The sequence below is a fragment of the Eubalaena glacialis genome, chromosome 5, assembly GCF_028564815.1.
Source record: "Eubalaena glacialis isolate mEubGla1 chromosome 5, mEubGla1.1.hap2.+ XY, whole genome shotgun sequence".
Lineage (NCBI taxonomy): Eukaryota > Metazoa > Chordata > Mammalia > Artiodactyla > Balaenidae > Eubalaena > Eubalaena glacialis.
Window position 1 is genome coordinate 105336328 of NC_083720.1, and position 6939 is coordinate 105343266.

A 6939-nucleotide genomic window follows, 5' to 3' on the forward strand; every position below is an offset into this window, starting at 1 on the left:
CCAAGGAAGAGCAGGTGCTGGCTCTGTGGAGACGGGTGGGAGGAGTGTCCCGGTCGAGGGCAAGAGTCCCAGATGTGAGCTCAGCAGATTTGAGGAACTGAAGGGAGACATCTGTAGGAGAAGCAATAAGCATTCTAACAGACTATGTGAGGAGCCCAGGAATGGTGGCAGAAAGAGTTTTATAGGACTATTCAGGAAAGACTCCATGAAGAACTATATTTTTAAGGAGACTGGTGAACTGGTGTGTGTGTGTGAATTCCAGCTGAGAAAATCACCAGGCCATTTGTTTGTCTTTTTTTTTTTTTTCAAAGTCTTTATTGAATTTGTTACAATATTGCTTCTGTTTTATGTTTTGGTTTTTTGGCCACGAGGCATGTGGGATCTTAGCTCCCTGACCAGGGATCAAACCTGCACCCCCTGCATTGGAAGACAAAGTCTTAAACACTGGACTGCCAGGGAAGCCCCTTGTTTGTCTTTTTATGATTGAAAGATGTGGCATGGCCACAACCTAGCTAGTGCTGCGCTTTTCTTTGCAAACAGGCTCCAAAAAGTTTGGGGCTGAGAATGGGTAGATTTAGTGGTTGATGACCAATTCCCTGAGAAAAGTGATCAGGTTGGGTGTGTGTGACTCCTGATATTGACTAGACTGCTTTAGAGAGGGTCATTGCCGCTTTCAAAAAGGACTAAGTAGCCACTGGCCTGTGTCATGTGGGCACTCCCTGGGGTGGAGTTCTGTAGATATTGCTCCTGGGGTTAGTAATTGAGTAAATGTTTATCAAGACAGTATGGCATAGTGGTGCCAAGTGTGGCCTCTGGAGTTGGAATCACCACCCCTGGCTCACTGTGTGACCTTGGACTAGTTAGTCACCATCTCTGTGCTTCGAATTCCTCATAGAGTTACTGTCAGGATTAAATAGTGAACATGGGGCTTCCCTGGTGGCGCAGTGGTTAAGAATCTACCTGACAATGCAGGGGACACGGGTTCGAGCCCTGGTCTGGGAAGATCCCACATGTCGCGGAGCAACTAAGCCCGTGCACCACAACTACTGAGCCTGTGCTCTAGAGCCCACGAGCAACAATTACCGAAGCCCACGCGCCTAGAGCCCATGCTCCGCAACAAGAGAAGCCACCGCAATGAGAAGCCCGTGCACCACAGCGAAGAGTAGCCCCCGCTCACCGCAACTAGAGAAAGCCCGCGCGCAGCAACAAAGACCCAGTGCAGCCAAAAATAATAATAAATAAATAATAAATAAATAAATTTATTAAAAAAAAAGTGAACATGTCCTAACAGTCTGTAAGTACGTGATAAGTACTCAGCAAATACTGCTTTTTTTTTTTTTCCCTCCCTTGAGTTAAGGATGTGGGAAAAAGGAATCATAATGAAAAGAAGTTGAGGAAGTATTGGATAGAATCTGCAGACTTGCTATATGGAATGTAGACAGTGAGAGGGAAAAGTTGAAATGGGTCTCAAGTTTCTAGCTTGGCATACTGCTTGACCGTTGTATCATTTGACTCTTTCTGACTCCAGTCACAGAATATTAGGCAAAAAAAGGGATTTATTGCCTCACGTCTGAAAAATCCTGGGTACAACCAGCTTTGCGACCCAGGCCCAGTCCTGTGATCAGGCCCAGTGATCTTGGCTCTGCTCTGCTTCATGCCGACTTCATTCCTTCTCAGACTTCATGTGCCCTATAGTGGCACAGGGGCTGCCAACAGCTCCAGGCTTGTCCTCCCAGATGCTGTATAATAAATAGGTAAAGAATAACAATAGTTAACACCCACATTTTCTTTTTTTTTAATTTTTAGCAAAACTTTTTACTCTCACTTTTTTTTTATTAGTCATCCATTTAATACACATCAGTGTATACATGTCAATCGCAATCTCCCAATTCATCACACCACCACCCCCACCACCCCCACCACCCCCACTACCCCCACCACCCCCATGGCTTTTCCCCCTTGGTGTCCATACGTTTGTTCTCTGCATCTGTGTCTCAATTTCTGCCCTGCAAACTGGTTCATCTGTAGCATTTTTCTAGATTCTACATATATGCGTTAATATATGATATTTGTTTTTCTCTTTCTGACTTACTTCACTCTGTATTACAGTCTCTAGATCCATCCACATCTCTATAAAAGATCCAATTTCATTCCTTTTTATGGCTGAGTAATATTCCATTGTATATATGTACCACAACTTCTTTATCCATTCATCTGTCGATGGGCGTTTACGTTGCTTCTGTGACCTGGCTATTGTAAATAGTGCTGCAGTGAACATTGAGGTGCATGTGTCTTTTGGAATTATGGTTTTCTCTGGGTATATGCCCAGTAGTGGGATTGCTGGGTCATATGATAGTTCTATTTTTAGTTTTTTAAGGAACCTCCATACTGTTCTCCATAGTGGCTGTATCAATTTACATTCCTACCAACAGGGCAAGAGGGTTCCGTTTTCTCCACACCCTCTGCAGCATTTGTTGTTCATAGATTTTCTGATGATGCCCATTCTAACTGAACACCCATATTTTCTTACATAATAGGCAACTGCTCTAACTTTTTATGTATATTGACACTTGTAATTTTCACAAGAATGAGGTAGGTAAGAAAACTGAGGCAGATTAAGTACTAGCTCAAAGTTAAAATAAGAGACAGAGCCAGGATCTGAGCCCAGGTGGTCTGGTTTCCAAGTCTGCACTCTCAAGTGCCTCTTCTGAAAGACAGCCACCATCTTTTTGATTCCGGTTGCAGTGCATTAGTTCTGTTTGGGTACCTAAGGCTAGGAGAAGGTGATGTTTAATTGTCTAGGCTGTAGTAACATGCCCATCCTGAAGTAGGCATGAGGAAACGCCATCCAGAGCTCCTGGTCTGGAAGAGAGGGAGGGATGGTCCAGCAAAAGGATATCTGGATACTCTCTTCAGAACAAACAACAGAACAAGAGCTTTCTATCACAACTGAGATAGAAAATAAAGAAGAGGAAAGAGTTTTAGGGGGGAAATGATGAACTCAGTGTTAGAACGCTAAAGTTTGAAGTACTAGAAATACATCAGTGTGAAGATGTGGCTCACTGGACATATTGATTCATACTTGAAACAAGGTGATAATAAAAACGTGAAAATAAAATGATAGGCAGAGAAATATTAGACAAGTGAAAAACAAATGAAAGCAGGAGTGGTAACATTAATATCAGATGCGATGGAAATGCAGAGGCTAAAAGCATTTAGAGTATGAAGAACATTCTTATATAGTGATAAAAGACAAACAATAAAGAAGATGTAGCAGTCATAAAGTAGACATCAAAGAACTTAGAAGCTAAATACATGTAGGCAAGGAAAACTTGATAAATACGCAATTATAATGAGAGATTTCAAAATACCTCTCACAATTAGCCAGAATTAATAGTTAAAAAAAAATTCATTATGCTGTATACCTTAAAATTATACAGTGCTGTTTGTCAATTTTATCTGCATAAAACTGTAAAGGACTTCCCTGGTGGTCCAGTAGTTAAGACTCCGTGCTTCCACTGTAGGGGGTGCGGGTTCTATCCCTGGTTGGGGAAGTTCCACATGCTGTGTGGGGAAAAAAAAAACTGGAAAAAAATCATTCAGACCAACAAAATAATACAATGTTACTAGTCAAAACATTATTCAGATGAGCCAAATAACATAATAAAATAACTTGATATAGTACATATAAGGACTTCTTCCATCCTACAAATAAAGAAAATATTTTTTTCATAAAAATGAAAAGTTATAGATACATGATAAAAGGTGACCTAAAAACTGTAAATAGTTAGAAATTAAGGGAAAAACTCCCTGCTAAGTCTTGGATCAAAGTGGAAATAAAAGGGAACTCATAACTCTCTGGAAACCAATGAAAAAGAATCCACTTCTTTTGAGATTTATAGGACCCTGAAAACAGTACTAAGAGGAGCATTTAGAGCTCTAAAATGCCTTCACAATTTAAAAGTAAAACCAAAAAAATAAAGGAACTAAATATTCATCTTAAAAATTTAGAGAAACAAATCAGGAAATTGAAATCAATAAAGGTAAAAGTTGAAATTAATGTTATATAAAAATAATAGAAAGAATAAAATAGTAAGAAGGATAAATTAGTCAAAATCTACTGGGAATAACTCTGAAAGTTTATTGAATAGATTAATAAACTATATATTTATATAAAACAGACAAACAATGTGCAAGGTTGAAGAGAGGGAAAAAAGAGAAAAAAATAGAAGAGGTTAGGAAAGAGAAAAGAGTCATAACCACAGGCACCTGAGAAATTTAAAAATTTGAGAGACTCACTCTAGGCAACTCTACAGCAATGACTACAAAAGCCTACAGGAAATGTATGACTTCCTGGCAAAATACAAACTATTAGACCTCCAGAAGAGAGGGAAAACATGAATGGACCAACGATAAGGTGATTGGAGGTCAACAATGAGAAGACTCTAGGACCAGATGGCCTCACAGCTGAGTTTTAATTTACCTCTAAAGTCTGATAATTCCAGTGCGAAGTAATTTAGACCCTTGCTACTCAAAGTGTGTCCACGGGCTGGTAGTATTAGCATCACCTGGGAGCTGGTTAGAAATGGAGGTTTAGCTACTCCAAGCCATAGAAAATTCTTTTAAATTCATGTTTTGAAGCCAATATAATTTTAATACCAAAACTTAAGAAAGAAAAAAGTATAGATTACTTACAATTATTAATTACAATTATAATTATAGATTAATCTCACTGATGATTTAGAGAGGACAATTATAAATAAAATATTAGATTATAGAAGACTTCATTACATCAAAAAATAAAAAAACAGCAAATAAGCAAGTTTTATTTCACAACCACATGAGTGGTTCAATATCCAAATCCATCACCATAATCTATTACACTGATAAACTAAAAAAGAGAAAACATCAGTAGATATTCCAACAACACTTGCTAAAATTCAGCAACCATTCAATCTGAATAAAAATTTTAAGTAGATAGGTATAGGAGAAAATTATTTAAATAGGTAAAAGACTATTTACCCCAAACCAATAGCAAATATTATCTTAAGAGAATGTGATAAGGTGGATGGATGCTAGATAAATATACAGGAATCAAAAGGTTTTTCTTCTGCTCTAATAAGAGCCAGCAAAAAATAAAAATGGGAACATATTTTTCCATATATAATAGTGATAAAAACTATAAATTACTTAGGAATAATTCTAATAAGAAAGTAACAGAAAATATAGAGAAAAAAACTTACTGTCTTGTTAAAACACAAAAAAGAGCTGAATAGCTGGAAATGTCTTCCATGTTTTTAGATGAGAAATCTTATATCATGAAAAAGTCAATTCTTTAAAAATTGATTTCATGCAGTTTCCATTAGGATAAAAACAAGGTTGCTTTTTTTTTTTCTTGGAGTTGGTTAAAATGATCATATAGTTCACTGGGGAAAATAAATGTCCAAAATTAGGTTGAGGAAACTATGAAAAAGGAAAACAGTACCAGATAATCAGAACCTAAAGCTACCGTAATCAAATCAGTACAGTGTGGACATAGACGCAGATTCCAATGAGGCATTCATATAGGGAAAAGGTGGTAGTCTAATTTGGGGGAAAGAGGTAGTTTAATTCCGGGGAAAGAGGTTTATCAAATGGGCCATTTAATAAACAACTGACTTCTTTCTGGAAGAAAATAAAAATGGACTCCACCTTATGCCATATAAGAAAATAAGCTGCAGATGAATTAAAGGCTTAGATATAATCTTAAAAATCTAGGCAACTACATGGACAATAGAAGCCCGGAAGCTATAAAGTTAACCATATTTGATTACATGAAATTTGTAAAAAATTTAAAGCAAAACCTATCATAAGCAAAGTCCACAAGGCCAACAATAGATCTGAAAATATTAATAATGCATACAATAGAAAAGGAATTGATTTGTTTTAATATACAAAGAGCTCTTACGAATTGATAAGAAAAATGGTCAACAACCCAACAGAAAACTTGCAACCGATATGAATTGGCAAAATGCAGAAGAGCAACTCCAAAGACCCACAAAGATGCTTAAATCCACTAGTCCCAGGGAAATGCAAACTAAAGTAACAGTAAGATATTACCTGACACTCATTAGATTGGCAAAAGTGAAAAGGAGTCATACTGTTACTTGCTAGTGGAATATAAGAAATGTTTCCTATTGGTGGAAATGGGAAGTGTTAGAGCCTTTTTGGAAGACAACATAGCATTAATAAATGAGATAATATTCATGAAATGCTTAAAACTGTGTCTTTCACATAATAAATGATATATTTTTTTGTTACCTGAATGAAACTTCTCTGAAAAATAAAATACACGTATCTGTTGACTCAACAATTCCCCTCCCAGGACTCTATCCTATAACAAACATGCAAAGATGTTTTTATAGCATTGCTCATAGTGGCTAAGAGCTAGAAACAAAATTAATGTCCACCAAAGGAGAATGAATAAATAAACTGTGACAAATCTGCACTATGGAACATAATGTGGCCTTTCAGAAGAATGAAGTAGAAGTTTAACAGATGACTTGCTGGGATTTTTGCCTTGTACTCTTGAGTGGGAAAAGCCAGATGCAGAAAGTAGATATGGTTTCAGTTTTGTAAAGTCGTGACAAAAAGCCATATCCATGTATGAATATATAAATCTGTAGAGAATTGTGTAAGAGAAAGGTATGGAGAGACACACAAAGTTGTTAACATGACTTACTTGGGGTGGAGATGGAGGGCAAGATGCTGCTATGAAGGGACAAAAGGAGAGACGAGAAAGAAGAAGTATCCACAATAAAAGTAATGTGCGAAATGATCCCTTTCATGTAAAATTATACTAGATGTATCAATATATAATGAGATGCATCAAAATATTAATAAGGTTTATCTTGAGGTAAAGAGTTCAGGTGACCTGAAGGTGATGGATGTGGATGAGGA